General features: G+C 42.9%; 2 long non-coding RNA genes and 1 pseudogene across 2 annotated transcripts; 1 reads left to right on the top strand and 2 right to left on the bottom strand.

The window, feature by feature from the left end:
- Positions 1-59: 59 nt before the first annotated feature.
- Positions 60-16818, bottom strand: LOC122235031. Its single transcript, XR_006213115.1, has 3 exons — positions 16709-16818; positions 3624-3754; positions 60-91 (listed from the first exon to the last, which is right to left on the bottom strand). It is a non-coding gene; the product is annotated as an uncharacterized LOC122235031 (long non-coding RNA).
- On the bottom strand, positions 9655-12696 carry LOC122235030. Its single transcript, XR_006213114.1, has 3 exons — positions 12631-12696; positions 11922-12211; positions 9655-10198 (listed from the first exon to the last, which is right to left on the bottom strand). It is a non-coding gene; the product is annotated as an uncharacterized LOC122235030 (long non-coding RNA).
- A 9-nt stretch (positions 16819-16827) lies between the features above and the next one.
- Positions 16828-17908, top strand: LOC122235140 (annotated as a pseudogene).
- Positions 17909-18468: the final 560 nt, after the last annotated feature.

The following is an 18468-nucleotide window of genomic DNA, read 5'->3' as shown; positions in this document are numbered from 1 at the left end:
CGGAGACTGGAGCTTGGAGCCTGGAGCCTGCTTCAGATTCTGTGTGTGTCTCTCTGCGCCCCTCCCCCACTCATGCTCGTGCTCTCTCTTTCTGTCAAAAATAAATAAATATTAAACATATTTTTAAAAAGGAAAAAGAAAAAAATAGACTCTAAATCAAAACAGGTTATGAGAAACAGAGACTATTAATAAAATGTTCAACACAACAAGAGGATATAACAATTATAAACATACAGGCACCAACAACACAGCCCCCAATATATATATATAGCAAAACCTGAAGGAGAAATAGACTTTTCTACAATAGTAGTTGGAGACTAAATTGCCTAACTTTCAATAATAGATGCAACAACCAGAGAGATGATAAATAAAGAAACAGGAATTAAACAATGCTATAAACCAATTGTATACATACAGAACCGACATATACAGAATACTCTACCCAAGAAGAGAAGAATTCACATTCTTCTCAAGAAAACATGGAATATTCTCCAGGATACTATTTGTTAGGCTATACAATAAGTCTTTTTGCTGTGGTTTTTTATTTGTTTGTTTATTTTTCTGAGAGAGAGAGTGCGAGCAGGGAAGGAGCAGAGAGAGAGACACACACAGAATCTGTAAAAGGCTCCAGGCTCTGAGCTATCAGCACAGAGCCCGACATGGTGCTCAAAGCCACCAATCGAGTGGTCATGACCTGAGCCAAAGTGACATGCCTAACCAACTGAACCACCCAGGTTCCCCAGGCTACACAATAAGTCTTAATACATTTTAAAAGATTCCAAACTTATACAACATCTTTTCTGATCTCAGTGGAACACAACTAGAAATCAGTTGCCAAAGAAAAATTGGAAAATTCACAAATAGGTAGACATTGAATGGCACACGCTTAAACAACCAATGGGTGAAAGAAGAAATCACAAGGAAAATGAAAATGCCTTTAGTCAAAGACAAACAAAAACACAACATACCAAAACTCATGGGCTTAACAAAGGTAGTGCAGGGAAATCTGTATCTGTAAATGCATACACTGAAAAAGATCTCAAGTCAATACCGTAATCGTACATCTTAAGGAATTTTTTAAAAGGGTAACCTAAACTCAAAACTAGTAGAAGGAAGGAAATAATAAAGATTAGAGCAGATACAGATAAAAGAGAGAATAAAAGGACAATACAGAAAATCACTGAAACCAAAGTTGGTTCCTTGAAAAAAAAATCAACAAAACTGACAAACAGGACTGACCAAAAAAAGAAAAACAGAAAAATACTTAAATTACTAGAATCAGAAATGAAAGTGATTATACCAATTATACATAAATAAAAAGGATAAGAGAATACTGTGACAAATTATACACCAAAAATTTGATTACCTAGGTGAAATGGACAAATTGCTAGAAACATGCAATCAACATAAACTAACTCATGAAGAAGTAAAAAATCTGAATAGACCCATAAATAGTAAAGAGATTAAATCAATAATCACAAAACCCCCAACAAAGAAAAGCCTGGGGCTGAATGACTTCACCAATCCTTCTGAAAATCATCCCTCCCATAAAAACTGAAGAAGAATGAATATGTCCCGATTAATTCGATGAGGCCAAAAATACCCTGATACCAATGCCAGAAAAAGACACTACAAGGAAAGAAAACTCCAGGCCAATATTCCTGATGAATAAAAATGCAAAAAACCTCCATAAAATACTAGCAAGCTGAATTCACTGTGAACAAGTGGAATTCTCAGTTGCAAGGATGGTTTACCTTATGGTCAACAGGGCAAGGTTTCAGTTATACACGATGAACAAGTTCTGGAGGTCTAATGTACATCAGATTGACTATAGTTAATAATATTGTATTGCGTACTAGAAATTTGCCATAAGAGTAGCTCTCAGGAGCCCCTGGGTGGCTAAGTCGATTAAGTGTCCGACTTCAGCTCAAGTCATGTTCTCTCCGTTCATGAGTTCGAGTCCCACATCGGGCTCAGAGCCTAGAGCTTGCTTCAGATTCATTTCCCTCTTTCTCTACCCCTCTCTTGCTTATGCTCTGTCTCTCTTTGTGTCTCAAAAATAAATAAATGGTAAAAAATTTTAAAAAAGAGTAGTTCTCAGATGCTCTCACTGCCAAAAAATAAAAGTAACTATGTGAGACGGACATGTTAATTGGTTTGATTGTAATAATCATTTAACTATATATATATGTGTATATATATATATATATATATAACTATATATAACTATATATAACTGTATATAGTTATATATATATATATAACTATATATATAACTATATATATACCTATATATAGTTATATATATATATAACATAACTATGTATGTATGTAAATATATCTCAAAGTATACTATTTTATACCTTAAATATTTACATTTTATTAAATAAAGTAAAAATAATAAAATGACTTTTAAGCTATGAAGCAAGAAAAGGCAGTAATGGAGGAAGAAAGGCTTATTTGCTTACATAAGAAGCACAACTGGGTTCTGTCCTCAGTGCCTCTTGCATGGTCAGATAAAATTATCCCCAGGTTTTTGATTTAAGGTAGAAATCAGTTAGCTACAGCCTATTTTTTTTTTTTAATTTTTTTTTAACGTTTATTTATTTTTGAGACAGAGAGACAGAGCATGAACGGGGGAGGAGCAGAGAGAGAGGGAGACACAGAATCTGAAACAGGCTCTAGGCTCTGAGCTGTCAGCACAGAGCCCGACGCGGGGCTCGAACCCACGGACCGTGAGATCATGACCTGAGCCGAAGTCGGACGCTTAACCGACCAAGCCACCCAGGCGCCCCATCTACAGCCTATTTTTAAATAAAGTTTGATTGGAACACACACATGCAAAGATTTAACATCCTCCCCACTGCCCCCCCTCAAAAAAAACCCCCGACATACTATATATTTAAAAAAAGAAAAAAACTTGACATATTATTGGTGCTAAAAAGCAAACACCACAGTGTTTCAGGGTATAAAAGCAATATGTGAAAATCAGTAGCATTTCTATACAGTAGAAATGAACACTACAAAAATGGAATTAAGGAAACAATTTCACTTACAATCGCATCAAAAGGAATAAAATAGCAATAAAGTACCAAGGAGACAACAGAGTTGTGCACTGAGAACTGTAATGTATTGCTGAAGGAAATTTTAAAAGGCCTGAATAAAATGGAAAAAAAAATCTTCATTTCCCTCAATTAGAAGATTTAATATTGTTCGGATGAACCACTACGCAAAGTGATCTTCAGTTTCAACGATACCTCTATTAAAATCTGAACATGTTTGCTGGTTTTCTTTTGTTTTCCTTTGTTTTGTTTTTACGTACCCAGGCCCCCACTGATCCCCCAAGACAGCTCACAGAACTCATGAAATAGTCATAGTTGTCGCTAAGATTTATTACACGGAAAGGAAATAAGGGAAAATAGCAAAAGAAGTAGGCATAAGATCAAAGCCAGGAGGAAGCCAGGTGCAAGGTGCCAAGGACTGTCTCCCAGTGGAGTCACAAAGGCCATGCTTACTTCTTCCAGCAATGAATTGTGACAACACAGTCTTTCCACCGTGTCCCCAGAGACTCAGCACCTTAAGGTGCCTTCTAGCCATCTAGACACCCGCTGCCTTGTACTTACCAAAACGACTCCCCAATGCAAGGCAAGTGCTCAGCATAAGCCACGTTGATTGCGTGATTTAGAGGCGATTGATTGTAGACTTCCAAATTTTGGTCCAGCATGTAAAGAGTTTGGAGGTCATCACTCCCATTCTCACAAGAAGAAAAAAAAAAACAAAACAAAAACTTGAAATCAAAACTCTTCTAGGATCCACAAGAGAATTGAGGTCACAGGGCAGAGTGCTGCCCCCAACACTGGAGTGGCACACAGAGAGAAACACAGCTTACTTGAGCAGAAAGACACATGTAGGAGTTGCTGACAGGAATACTTTAAACCGTAATTCAAGAGTTGCTGGAGGCACCATGTGAACTAATTGGGAATTAAAATTATTGAGAACCAAATAAAAGTAAGTTGAGAACTAGTTGAGAATTAAAAACTCCTGGAGATCTGGTCTTATGGGGGACCCACACTTTTGTGAGTTTTACCTCCAGTAGTCGCAAATCAGGTTCTCATGTGAAAGATGGGAGGGAAATCCCTTACTGCTTGTGGCAGGAGGAGGGGAAAGTAACCATTCTGAAATACCCCCCAACAGTGTTATGCTCTTAACAAAGCCTGCCCTCAAGAGAAACTATTTTATTGGAAGTTAACAAACCTGAGGGAAGGGTAATACCTATCTGTGGCCCTCTCCACATTTCCTGAAACCCCAGAATAGAAAACTGAAATAAAGATACTTGTGAAGGTCATATCCCAGGGGTACAGGCCAACTAAAAGACTGAGACCTAATCATATAACTATCCAAGGTTTCCTTTCCCATCACATCTTAACACTGTATCAAGAGCACTCCTGCAAAATAATAGGGGGTTATTGTGAAAAGAAGGAAGCTTCTCTTTAATTAGTCTCTAGGAAGACCCAAAGACAACAGGGAACACAAAAACAAAGATGCCCCCACAGCATTCTGCTCTTAACAAGGCCTGCCCTCAAGAGAAACTTTTTTTTTTTGGAAGGCAACAAATGTGAGCGAAGGGTAATACCCACCTCTGGCCCTCTATACCTTCCCTGCAATACCAGAATAGAGAACTGAAAGACACTTGTGAAGGTCATATCCCAGGGGTACAGGCTCACTGAAAGACTGAGACCTAATCATACGACTACCCAAGGTTTCCTTTCCCACCACATCTTAACACTGTATGAAGAGCACTCGTGCAAAATAATAGGTGGTTATTGTGAAAAGAAGGCAGCTTCTCTTTAATTCGTCTCTAGGAAAACCCAAAGACAACAGAGAACACCAAAACAAAGATGCTGACAACAGAGAACACCAAAACAAAGATGCTAGAAGTTTTATTCTTTGACACCTACAGCTATAACACAGCCTAACCCCTAACCAGATAAACATAAAACTTCACACTAAAGGCCTATGTACTCTAGTTTCTATTACTCAATATTGTACATCCACCTTTCAACAGAAAAATACAAGCCATGCTAAAAGTAAAAATAAACAGTCAGAAGGGACCAAGAAAGGATAAGACCCAGACTCAGATATGGCACATTTTGGGAATATTATATGGGGGAGTTAAAGATTAATATATGCAATATGATAAGGGCTTTAATGGGAAAAGTGGACAATGTGCAAGAAAGCAGTAGCAATGTAAGCAGGGAGATGGAAACTTTAAGAAAGAATTAAAAGGAAATGCTAGAAATAAAAAGTATAGTAACAAATGAGGAATGTCTTTAAGGGTTCATCAGTAGACTGGACAGAAGGAAGAAAAGAATCAGTAAGTGTGAAGGCAAGTCAACAGGAACTTCTAAAACCAAAACACAAAATGAAGAATGAATGAAAAAGAGCAGAATGTCCAAAACTGTAAGACAATTACTAAAGGAATAACATAAATATAATTAGAATATTGGAAGGAAAGGCGAGACAGGAATCACAGAAATATTTGAAGTAATAATTTCTGAGACTTTTCCAAAATCAAAGAGAGACACTAAATCACAGACACAGGAAGCTCAAGAAACACCAAATACTATTAAAAAAAAAACCTCCATATATACATAAGCACATCATATTCAAAGTGTAGAAAATCAAAGATAAAGGGAAACTCTGGTAAGAAATGAGAGGAAGAAGTGTCTTACTTATAGAAGAACAGGGTGATATTTACATTGGACTTCTCTTCAGAAACCATGCCAGTAAGAAGAGAATGGAGTGAACTATCTAGCGTATTGAAAGAAGTTAACATAGAATTCTGTATCCAGAAAAAAAATATTCTTTTTTTTAGATGTTTATTCATTTATTTTGAGACAAAGAGTTCACACATATGAGCAGGGGAGATGCAGAGAGAGAGAGGGAGAGAGAGAATCCCAAGCAGTCTCTGGACTATCAGTGTGAAGGCAGACATGGGGCTAAGTCTCATGAAACCATGAGATCATGATCTGAATCAAAATCAAGAGTCAGACGTTGAACCAAATGAGTCACCAGGCACCCTGACAGCAAAATTATTCTTAAAAAGAGAAAGAAGGGGTAAGTGAGTGGCTCAGTCAGTTAAGGTTCTGACTCTTGGTTTTGGCTCAGGTCACGATCTCATGCTTAAGAAGCCTGCAATGGGCTCTCTGCTCTCAGCATGGAGCCTGCTTTGGGATATTCTCTCTCTCTCTCTCTCTCTCTCTCTCTCTCTCTCCCTGTCCCTGGCCAGTTATTGCTCTGTCTCTCTCTCAAAATAAAAATTAAAAACAAAACTTTAAAAAATGCTTTTCAGGGGCGCCTGGGTAGCTCAGTCGGTTAAGCGGCCTACTTCGGCTCAGGTCATGATATCGCGGTCCGTGAGTTCGAGACCCGCGTCAGGCTCTGTGCTGACAGCTCAGAGCCTGGAGCCTGTTTCAGATTCTGTGTCTCCCTGTCTCTGACCCTTCCCCATTCATGCTCTGTCTCTCTATGTCTCAAAAATAAATAAACGTTAAAAAATTTTAAAAAAAGAAAAAAATGCTTTTAAGTGAAATAAAAATAAAGACTTCAGAAACACAAAAATTGAGGAAATTTGTTGACATTACTTGCTTTGTCTCGGAGCCCCTCACACCCTCACGACGATACACACAGATATACTAGATATAGAGGGGGGAATAAATATACATAAATGTGTGTGTGTGTGTGTGTATCTATCTATCTATCCATATATATATAGATACACATGCGTATATATACAGAGTGATAACTATAGATCTATTTTCTTCTCTGTCATCTGGGAGAGCCAAGAAACAAAAATACATGAGTAGAGAGGAGCACACTTTTCACCCATATCTTGGTTTCTAATTCCATTCTTCAATAAAAGGAAGCAAGGGTCCTAGGAGAAATGCCTGATTCCAGGGCTATGGCAGGGAATATACAAGAACATCTTGTAGTGTCACAAAGAAAGAAGAGCTTGGAAAAGGATGGGGGACATGTCAAAGGTATACAAGACACAACTGAAAGAGCTTTCACTAGACAAAGCTTAAACAATCTGAGGGGGGAATCAGTAAATTAGTATTGGATTTAAGCCAAGAATAAGACATATTTAGAGCTCCATACTGATATAAATAAATGACTTAATAAATAAATAAATGGGAGAAAAGAGACAACTCTCCATGTAGGAAATTTTTAAATAATTTAGGTAAATACTCTGTTTTCAGGAGCCTTGAACATGGGCTGCAGAGAGTAGCTTCCTTCCAAAGAATACAGTATGGAAATGTGAGGAAAAGAGTCAGTTCACAGTAGAGACACCTTCCAAAGAATACAGTATGGAAATGTGAGGAAAAGAGTCAGTTCACAGTAGAGACACCGACAAGCATGAACTCAGCCAGGTGATTATGGTCACTATCAACAGGGATACATCGTGTTGATAGCATGCTCCCTTGATATGTGAGGAGAATGACACTTCATCTCTGTTATTTCCTCAAACCCATACCCCTTTCTAATTATGAGGGAACACATCAGATAAATCTCCACTGAGGGATAGTTTTAAAGGGGGCCAAGATGGCTGAACAGCATGGATGTTCTCAGCTTCTGAAACGCAGCTACATCATCTCCAAACCATTTTGCATACCCAGGAAATTGATCTGAGGATTGACATTAACAATCTGCATAACTTGGCCTCAGAATTCAGCAGGAATGTGCTCTGGAGAGGTGAACTGGGAGAGAGAAGCCATGGAGGGTAAGGAGCTGTTTTTGCAGCAAGAGGACAGAGAAGGGTGGGGAGGGTGTGGTACAAAGGGAGAGTACAGGAAAAGCACTCCCCACAAAAGTAGCTGGACAGAAAGAGAAAGAGTAGAAACAGTCACAATGGACTGAACAAGAAATCTGTTCCCCAAAACCACTGACAGTGATAAAGGAGATGGTTTCAATACCGTTAGGACTCTATAAACAGGGGAGTGCAAAGTTAGAAATTCTGGAGCTCAATACCAGGTGGTTCTCTGGTGAGGAAGCAAGGCAAATCCTCAGAAGCACGCAGTGAGATCCAAGGGGTCCATAGGTCACATGGGGAGAAACCCTTCCCCTGCATGGAGGTCATTTTTTATTTTTTGAAGGTTTGATTTTTTATTTTTTTTAATATTTATTAATTTATTGTCAAATTGGTTTCCATACTACACCCAGTGCTCATCCCAGCAAGTGCCCTCCTCCCTGCCCATCACCCACTTTCCCCTCTCCCCCACACCCCCATCTACCCTTAGTATGTTCTCAGTCCTTAAGAGTCTCTTATGGTCTTCCTCCCTTCCTCTCTGTAACTTTTTTTCCACTTCCCCTCCCCCATGTTCTTCTGTGAAGTTTCTCAAGATCCATATAGGAGTGAAAACATATGGTATCTGTCTTTCTTTACCTGACTTATTTCACTTAGCAAAATACCCTCTAGTTTCATCTGCATTGCTGCAAATGGCCAGATTTAATTCTTTCTCACTTCTAAGTCATATCCCATTGTATATATAAACTACATCTTCTTTATCCATTCACCAGTGGTTGGACTAGGATCTTTCCATAATGTGGCTATTGTTGAAAGTGCTGCTATAAACATTGGGGTACAAGTGCCCCTATGCATTAGCACTCCTGTATCCTTTGGGCAGATTCCTAGCAGTGTCATTGCTGGGCGATAGGGTAGTTCTATTTTTAATTTTTGGACTCAACTCCACACTGTTTTCCAGAGTGACTGTACCAGTCTGCATTCCCACCAACAGTGCAAGACAGTTCCCTTTTCTCCACGTCCTCACCAGTACCTATAGTGTACTGATCTGTCCCTTTTAGCCACCCTGACCGGCGTGAGATAACATCTCATTGTAGTTTTGATTTGTATTTCCCTGATGATGAGTGACGTTGAGATCTTTTCATGTGTCTGATGGTCATCAGGGTTGAAAAAGCGTCCATTCATGTCTTATGCCCATTTCTTCATTGGATTCTTTGTTTTTTGGGTGTGGAGTTTGGTGAGTTCTTTGGAGATACCAGATACTAGTCCTTTATCCAATATGTCATTTGCAAATATCTTTTCCCATTCCATCCTTTGCTTTTTAGTTTTGTTGATTGCTTCCTTTGTAGTGCAGAAGCTACTCATCTGGATGTGGTCCCAATAGTTCATTTTTGCTTTTAATCCCCTTGCCTTTGGAGATGTGTCAAGTAAGAAATTGCTATGGCTGAGGTCAAAGAGGGTTTTTTTTCCTGCTTTCTCCTCTAGAGTTTTGATGGTTTCCTGTCTCACATTCGGGTCCTTCATCCTTTTGGAGTTTATTTTTGTGAGTGGTGTAAGAAAGTGGTCTAATTTCATTCTTCTGCATGTTCCTCTCCAGTTCTCCCAGCACCATTTGTTAAAGAGACTGTCTTACTCATTGCTCCTCTTTCCTGCTTTGTCAAAGATTAGTTGGCATACATTTGTGGGTCCAATTTTGGGGTCTGTATTCTATTCTATTGGTCTATGTGTCTGTTTATGTGCCAATACCATACTGTCTTGATGATTATAGCTTTGTAATAGAGGCTAAAGTCTGGGATTGTGATGCCTCCCACTTTGGTTTTCTTCTTCAATATTACTTTGGCTATTCGGGGTCTTTTGTGGTTACATACAAATATTAGGATTGTTTGTTCTAGCTTTGAGAAGAAATCTGGTGTGGCAAGGTCAGCAATGCAGTGTGCAGGAGGAAAAGGTGGTCCTTTAGATCACCAGGTTTAGAAAGAATGCATGGCCTGGCAACTTGAGGGACAATAAGAAATGAAAATGAAATAGGTCAGCTTGTGTTCACAGCTTAGCATTGCATTTTAATTAAAACACAAAATCATAATCTTGTTTTTTCCCCCTTGTGGTCCAGCATGTTAACTGGTGGATTACTCCAGCTCACCCAGGGGATGGATTTGGGGGATGAGGTCAGCATGTGATACATTCCGCCTCCTTTTTAGGTTCACTAAGAGCCAGTGCAGTCCTTCCAACCGTGGTCATTCCTTAGCTCCTGAGGAAGGAACAGTCCAGAGTCATTTCCTCCATCCAAATCTGGCTGCAATGCCTGATCCCGCACAACCACTGCAGGCTTCTTCCGAGGGGTCTGAATTGAGAAAACTCTCCGGAATGCATGGAAGTTGTGAGTTTGGGTCCAGAACACTGCAAAAAAAAAAATGAATGCCACCACAAAGCGGCTCAAATGAATCTTTTGGTTTCCTAATGGGTATGAAAGTCATGACTAGACTGGAGTCTATCATGCACAATAGCATTATGTTGAAAAAATAATGTACATACCATAATTAAAAAGCACTTTATACTTGTTAACATTTTTAATATATTCATTTTACTCTTGAAAGAGAGATGGAGCATGAGTGGGGAAGTGACACAGAGAGAGGGAGACACAGAATCCGAAGCAGGCTCCTGGCTCTGAGCCATCAGCACAGAGCCCAACACTGGGCTCGAACCCAGGAACTGTGAGATTATGACCTGAGCTGAAGTACATGCTTAACCACCTGAGCCAACCAGGTGCCCCTTAAAAAACACGTTTTAGAAAAAAATGCTAACCTTCACCTGAGCTTTCAGCAATAGGTAATCACTGATTGTAGATCACCAGAGCAGATATAATAATGAAAAGAATATAATAAGGGGCAAAAGTTAGCAGAGACCTGGAGGCAGCAAATGCTCTAGGAAAAGTGGCCCCCATAGACTTGCTCTACTCACGGTTCCTACAAACCCTCAATTTGCACAAAACGTAGTGTCTTCAAAGATCAAGAAAGCAAAGCACAATAAAATGAGGTAGGTGTTTCCTGGGTAAATTGGAGGGGGAGGAGTTGTCTACTTCCTTGTTTGGTTACTTCAGGCCCAATAAGGTGGAGGCACATCTCTGCCGATGTCTCCTGCATCTGCTCTCAGGGTATGGGGTCACCATGGGAAAGAGAGAAAGTGGGGGGAGATGAGTGGGGTTATTCTGGACCTGGGGTGCAGGGAGAGGAAGAATTCCCAGTAGGTAACTACATACTTAACCACTGGCTGTCCTTCTGGCCCATTTTTGCTTGTATCATGTCCTCCTCATTTATATGGGTCCTATGAAGACACTTTTTTCAGATCGTGAGTGGCCAGCACAGATGCACGGGCACTCTGACGGACAAGGGATTTTGCAAGTGTTTCTTTTGTAAGCTCCCAGTCTAAGCTTGGATCGGCCGAGACAAGTGAGACATTAGGTGCCTTCTTAAAGTGAGATCCTTAGTTGCAGGCAGGGCACAGCTGAGATCCCCTCTTCTGTGAACTGAGTTGTGTTGCCCACAAGCACCTGTGTTGGAGCCCTAGCCCCCCCCCCCCCCCCCACACCGGGAAGGTATTAGGAGGCAGGGCCTTGGAGAGGTGGTTAGGGTGGAGCCCATGGGATCAGCAGCCTTATGAAGTCAGTACACAGCTTGCTCTTTTGATTTCTCTTTCTCAGCTGTGTGAGCTTTCCCCAGAACCCAAGCATGCCAGCATGCTGGCATCCTGGTCTCAGACTCTCAATATCCAGACAGTAGGACACCTTTGCCCCAAAACCAGAGGACCCTACCTCTGTCAGGTCCTAGAGAAATAATTTAGCTAAAGGACAAGTGAGGTGAGACCACAGACCACACAGAAGCTGCATGCGTGGGCAGGAAATTGCTTCTGCCTGACCTCTTCCTCCAGCTTTTGTGGGATGAGGACTGTCTGACATCTTGTGTGGGCTACCATGGGGAGCATTTCTGCTGCCTGCTGAGTCAGCAAGAAATCTTGCAGCAGGATAGGGTGTGCACTGCTTCAGAGACCAGCCCCTTCACTGTCTGATGATCCCACAAATTAGAAAGGTCTTCCTTGTTCCAAGTCTTAGGTTCCAGGTACTCACCTGATGCACAAAGATCAGAATCACACTTTGGCAATTCCAAGTGTCAGGTGCTATCTTGAATCCCCAAAACCCTATGGTTCACATGATTACCCCTTACAGCCCTTGGTACAGATGACATATCCAAAGCATGTAATAGGTTAAAATTGATCCCAAGCTGTGTGGCTTGTAAGTGACTGCCAGGCAGCCAGGCTTCTGGTGGTGCTCCCATTCTGGACTGGGGTGAGTACCAGATGACCAAGGACTCGTAGCTGCTTCCTCCCAGCAGGCCCACTTGGTTTTACTTCCCTCCTCTGCATAAGATACAAAAGGGGCAACAGTAAAAAGTGACCGTTAAACAAGAGGAGATATGTCAATTCTAGGCATGAAAACATATCCAGGGGAACACGGGTGGCTCAGTCAGTTAAGTATCCGACTTCGGCTCAAGTCATGATCTCGTGGTTCATGGGTTTGAGCCCCACATTGGGCTCTGTACTGACAGCACTGAGCCTGATTTGAATCATCTGTCTTCCCTTCTCTCTGCCCCTCCCTCTCCCTCTCCCTTCCCCTCCCTCTCTCTCTCTCTCTCTCTCTGAAAACTAAACACGCCAAAAATAAAAACACACCTAGCATTAGGAATCATGCATGTGCTGGCAAAGGAAAGTCACATGTGTTGGGATCTGTGTGCTGTATGGAGACAGGACTCAAAGAGAACTCCAGATGTGTCACAGACCTGTATAGGAGAAATCACACCAGGCCAGCTGAACAGGCAAGTGAGACTTTATTCAAGACTCCTGCAACAGGGAAGAGAGAGAGAACTTTACTCTGAATACAAGATGGGTTTTACAGCCACAGGCAGGGAAAGGGAGTGGATGGAATATTACCCAAGACTGGGCCTCTTGGGTGGCTTCTGACATCGGCTCAGGTCATGATCTCACAGTTCGTGGATTCAAGCCCTGTGTCGGCTGTGTGCTGACGGCTCAGAGCCTGGAGCCTGCTTCGGATTCTGACTCTCTCTCCCTCTGCCCCTCTCCAGGTCATGCTCTAACTCTCTTTCAATCAATCAATCAATCAATCAATCAATCAATATTTGAAAAGTTAAAAGGAAAATGATCCAGGTCAACCTGAGGGGCACTTCCATCACTGGCCCGTGTGTCAACTGGACCAAATACATCATCTTCATGTCCAAGGACCCTGCCCCTGGGAAGGGATTTTATTCCAATATTCCCATTTCACCATCAAGGAGCTCTTTAAAGAACAAAGAAGCTGTGGAAGCAGAGGGTAGTCTTCATTCTGTAGGTCATCAAAGGCAGTCTAGGATAGATAACTGTCACCACACACACCCTTGCTGTGTGCCTGGATTTTCCCATGTCATTTATGGGGCATCACTCAGCTGTGCACTTCGGTGTTCATTGTATGGAGTGAATGAGATGAGATGCTGCTTCTTTCTCTCTAAGCAATTTGCCTTCAGGAACTCCAGAGAAACAGAACCAATAGGAAATCGTCTATCTATCTATCTGTCATCTATCTATCTATCTATCTATCTATCCATCCATCCATCCATCTATCCGTCCATCATCTATTATCTATAACCTATCTTATCTAGCTTCCTATCACCTATCTATCACATATCTATCAATCTAGCTAGCTAGCTCTCATCCTCCTGTCACCTATCTTTCTTATTCTTCTATCTATCATCAATCATCTATCATCTTATCTATATATCTAGTATCTATCTATGTATATATTATCTATCTATCTATCTATCTATCTATCTATCTATCATCTATCTATTGGAGAGATTCCTTTAAAATAATGTACTCTTGGGGCTGTGGAAATTTGGTGAGTCCTACGGTTGAAGGGGAAGGCTTGCTGGCTAAGGACTCAAGAGAAAGTTGAAGTTCAAATTGGAAGGCTTTCCACCATGGAACTGGGAAGAGCCAGTGTTACAGATGGAACCCAAGGGTACTCTGCTGGAGAGAGCCTCATGGCCTGTGAGAGTTTGGCCTTTTACACAGGCCTTCAACTGATTAGATGGGGTCCACCCACATTGGGAAGAACAGTGTGCTTGACTCAATGTCCACTGATTTCACTGATAATCTCATCTAAATAACATTTGCAGTGAAACATTCACAATGATGTTTGAACAATTATCTGGCCACTTGGCCCAGACAAATTAAAAGCAATCAACCACACTGTTTCCTAGAGCATGACTGTTCCAATTGGAGTGACTTCGCCTTTGCTCCCTCTTGGCTTGGCATCCCTCTGGATCCATTTACTTTGGGGACCTTGTGAGCACGCTGCATTATTGATATATTCTTCTGATTTTCCTCTCCTTGATTTAGCTCCCATGCAATGAGTCCCCACAGCAGAGAATGGATTTTGCAAAAATGCAATCATGTAGAATGAAATCTGTTCCCCTGGCATGCAAGTATTCTCTTTATGGCCTGTCTCTGAGGCCACTGAAACTCTGGCCACATTTGGGATTTCCATGCCTCCCTCTCCCACCTCCTTGTCTTATGCACACAGTGACTTTCGTGCCTCGGTGACCCAACTTTTCTTGGCAGATTGACAATATTTTACTCATCGTTCTGCACTCTGAATGTCTGTGTTCCCACAAATTCATCCATTGAGATGATAACCCCCAAGGAGATGATGTTAGGAGGAAGGGGCTTTGAGAAATTAGTAGGTCATGAAAGTGAAACCCTCATCAATGAGATTAGTGCCCACTTCAGAGAGGTTCCTGAGAGATCCCTTGTCCCTTCCACCGTGTGAAGACACAGCACGTAGACAGTCATCAGTGCCTTGAAAGAGGGCTCTCAGAAGAACCTGACCATACCACAACCGGATGTCGCATTTCCAGCCTCCAGAACTCTAAGAAATAAGCTGATTTTGTTCCTAAGCTATGCAGTCTGTGGGCCAGGAACTGAATTGGTGCTCATGGCCACCTGAGATTTTTTCAGGGAGGAAGCCAGAAGTTTGTCCTGACAAATACAAAGCTGTATGGCTCTGCAGAAGTTCATCATGAGCCCAGACCTCAGCCTTTCAGAAACGCTTGGCCACACCCTGGAGCCAAATGCTATGCCTGACCAGAACACTAACACACACCCTCAACTCACTCCTCTGGGAAGGTTAATCCCTACATGGCTGTTATTTCTGAGGCTATGTCCTCCAGTGGCTTGATCCTAACCCCACCCATGGTTTTGGCCCTCAGGGGCACACCCACTAGGTCTCCTCAAAGAACTGAATCAGGACCCATGCCAGGCACACAATGATTCAGTGAGAAGCCCAGAAGTTCTTCATGTCACGTGCAAGGCAATGATGGGCTAGTAAATCTTTACTAGACATTGCAGAGGAGATACCAAAATAATACCAACACAATATTCATGAATCACAGTCAACCGAAGGGTGCTTGGGTGGCCCAGTTGGTTAAGTGTAGGACTCTTGATCTTGGCTCAGGTCATGACATCAGGGTGTGTGAGATTGAGTCTCGTGTGGGGACAGCACAGAACCTGCATGGGATTCTGTGTCTCTGCCCCTCCCCTGCTCACACACACACACACACTCACTCTCTCTCTCTCTCTCTCTCTCTGTCAGGTGTGACCAGACAGTTTGAAGGAATGAAGCCCTAGGAAACATCAGCCAGATACCTTGCTTGCAAGATTCCCAGCAGCCCATTCAGGTGAGTGAAAGACCCACTTCTGGGAAAGTGCCAGAACCTCGGGATATTTTGGAGACCTTGAGAAGAAAAGAGTTAACCCAAATCAGTGGGAACTGCAGGCAACGTCTGATGGCAAATATCTGGCTTGGCCTCTGCCCTTGAGGAGCTGTTAGAAATTAATCTGAGATTTCCTAGGATAGGTTCCAGCAAAGTGGGTTGAAAATAGCCTACATGATCGAGGGCTATCCTTGCTGCACTTATGTAAAGAACCAGGACAAGAATCGTGAAAATACACTTACTTTGCAAACAAATTAGTCTCACTTGCACCACAGTTGGAAGTAAGGGGAATAATTTAGGTTTTCGTAGTTGTGATTTCACCATTTACCATGACCTGAGTAGTTGCAAATAGAGTTTCTTGTGTACAGACCTTCCTACAGTTGCTGTAAAGAAAACCCTCAATTGACACAGACAGACAGGATGAGTGGACACAGTACCATGGTCCTCAGTCCCCACAGGCAGGACGGGGATCACACAAAATGGAATTCAAGTCATGACAGAGTGAGTTTGGAGACCATTAGCATGCATACTTCGGGTGGTTAACTTAAGAGAACAATGAAGATTCACCACACAGTTGTGTGGACGTTGGATTCTAAACCTGTTCGCTGTAAACTGTTTGCTATAAACTATGTGAGGGCTGGATCCTTCCAGGCTCTTCAAACATCTCACAAAAAGTCTCCAAACCCATGTGTGCAATTTTCTCCTATTTCTGATTTGGAATCACTGAGGACTAAACTGGCCTTTTCCCAAAGCCATGAAGGCTGAGGTGGGACAACAAGAGGCTTCCAAACCAACATCTAGTAATTTCTACCTGCTGCCTTCAGAACTCAGAACTGGGGTTATAATCTGCCCCAATCTTTAACCTTTGTCCTTTTGTTTCCACGGAAACACCCCTTAACATCCTGATACAAACACGTACACCCCAACTTTGGTGCACCTGAACCCCCACCTCCTGAAATGAGACACAACCACAGGGCGCTGACCTCTTTGTAGGGCTAATGATGACAAACGAAACACCACGACTGCAGGGCATGTCCAACCCTGTTTACACCACATCTCCCAGGGCCTGTGAGCCTCGGGTCACTGACCTCACCTCCAGTTTCTCAACTGGGACAGGAAGGCTGGGCCACAGGGGAGAAAGAGCCAGGCTCTGCGCTGAAGGAGGACGCTCAAGATGCCGTCGTGTGTTGTCCCTGCACTGCGAGATCCAAGATGGCCCCTGGGGGAGGAAGGGAGGAGGGCCAGGTGAGAGCCACCAGGTGATTGGACACCTGGTTAAGATCAATATGAGAGGCTCTTGGTGACTGGGCAAGTGAGCAAGATACGTTGAGAACTTCCTCTTGATTGGATACAGGAGTGACACCAAGATAAGAGCCACCTGGTGATTGGACACAGCAGCGAACCCATCCTGAGAGAGTAGGCGATAGAAACGGAGGTCCACTGTAAGTGGGGAAGCGCTTATAGAAGAACTTGAACAAAGAGTCTGGGTCTTCTTAAGAATGCATATGAGGGGGAGTCAAGCTCCTTCTTCCCCCGCCTTGCCAGAAATTGCTCTCTGGGACTGCCACGGAGGCGGGGGCGGGGGGGGGGAGGGGTGGGCGGTCCCTGCTCTGCTCCCTGTCACTGCTCCTCAGCAAGCCAGGTCCAGGCTGCTCTGCCTGCTGAGGAGCCTGACACCCTTGCAGGTTGAGGCCTGGTCAGGCCGCTGCGCCCCACCCGCAGTCTTGGTGCTGCTGTGGGTGGGGGCTGCTGGTTCTAGCGGCCCCTGGTAAAACAGCCCCAAGGAGCCCATGGAGGTGCTGAACACAGCACCGGGCATGCGTGCAACTTCACGTACAACCTGTACTCCACTGAGAGGAGCTGGCTGCTCAAGGAGCTACACCCCCTCCATTCCATTACCACCGCCCAGGAAAAATTGGAAGCGCCATCACCCACAACAGGATAACTGAGATAGGTATTCATCCACATTGCAATATCTTTCATAGTGCTTGGCTTCTTGGATAATGCGAATACGATTGTTGCAGGCATATTGAGATGTCTATTGGAATTTTGGGGGAATATCAACTATGGCAGCTGCTGCTTTGGGAAATCTTGTGTCAGATTTATCTGGACTAGAATTTGCAGGCCCAGTTGAAGCTTTTGCTTTCAGATTAGGCTTGTCAGTTCCTGATTTTACAACAAAACAAGTGGACACGTGGCAAATACGTGTTCGTAGAAACATGGCAAAGCTGTTGGTGTGAGTATTCTAGGAATGTTTCCTTTGTTTTTCTTTGGAAGAGGTGAAGAAGATTAAAACCTGGAAAAGAAAAATTAACCCTCTTAGATTATCTATAAAAAGATGTAAACTAATGTACCCTAGTTGCTAAGCATGCTGTCACAACAGTTAGGATTTAACACAATAAAAGTGTATGGATATGTGATCAAATAATTCAGCATGTTTAATGGAAAACAGTAACTTATTGTGGCTTGGTTTTCACAGGACATCTTTTAAAAAAATGCGCATGACCGCCCGTGTCCCTGCCTGCACGTTTGTTACAGTGAGCCGACCTCTTGCAAATGGTCTCATACGACCCTTGGTTAAAACAGAGTCCTGGGAGGTGGGCCCTGTTGTGACTCCCACTGGCTTGCCTGGGGTGGTGACAGGCCGAGCTTCCAGGCCAGGCAGGGGGACGCGGATGCCTATGTACCTAGGGTCCCTGCTTCACTACCTGCCGCACCTGCCCCCTTGCCAGGAGGCGGGGAGGGTGGGGGATGAAGCAGCGTCTGGGAGGAAGGAGGGCGACTTGGCTTGGGTTGCCCAGGGCGGGTTTGCCTGGGGAGCAAGAGGGAATGGTAGAGTGGTTAGTAATTCAG

Source organism: Panthera tigris, chromosome F2, assembly GCF_018350195.1.
Source record: "Panthera tigris isolate Pti1 chromosome F2, P.tigris_Pti1_mat1.1, whole genome shotgun sequence".
In the NCBI taxonomy this organism is placed as follows: Eukaryota; Metazoa; Chordata; class Mammalia; order Carnivora; family Felidae; genus Panthera; species Panthera tigris.
The sequence above is the reverse complement of the archived record's forward strand: the minus strand, read 5'-3'. Positions and strand labels throughout refer to the sequence as shown.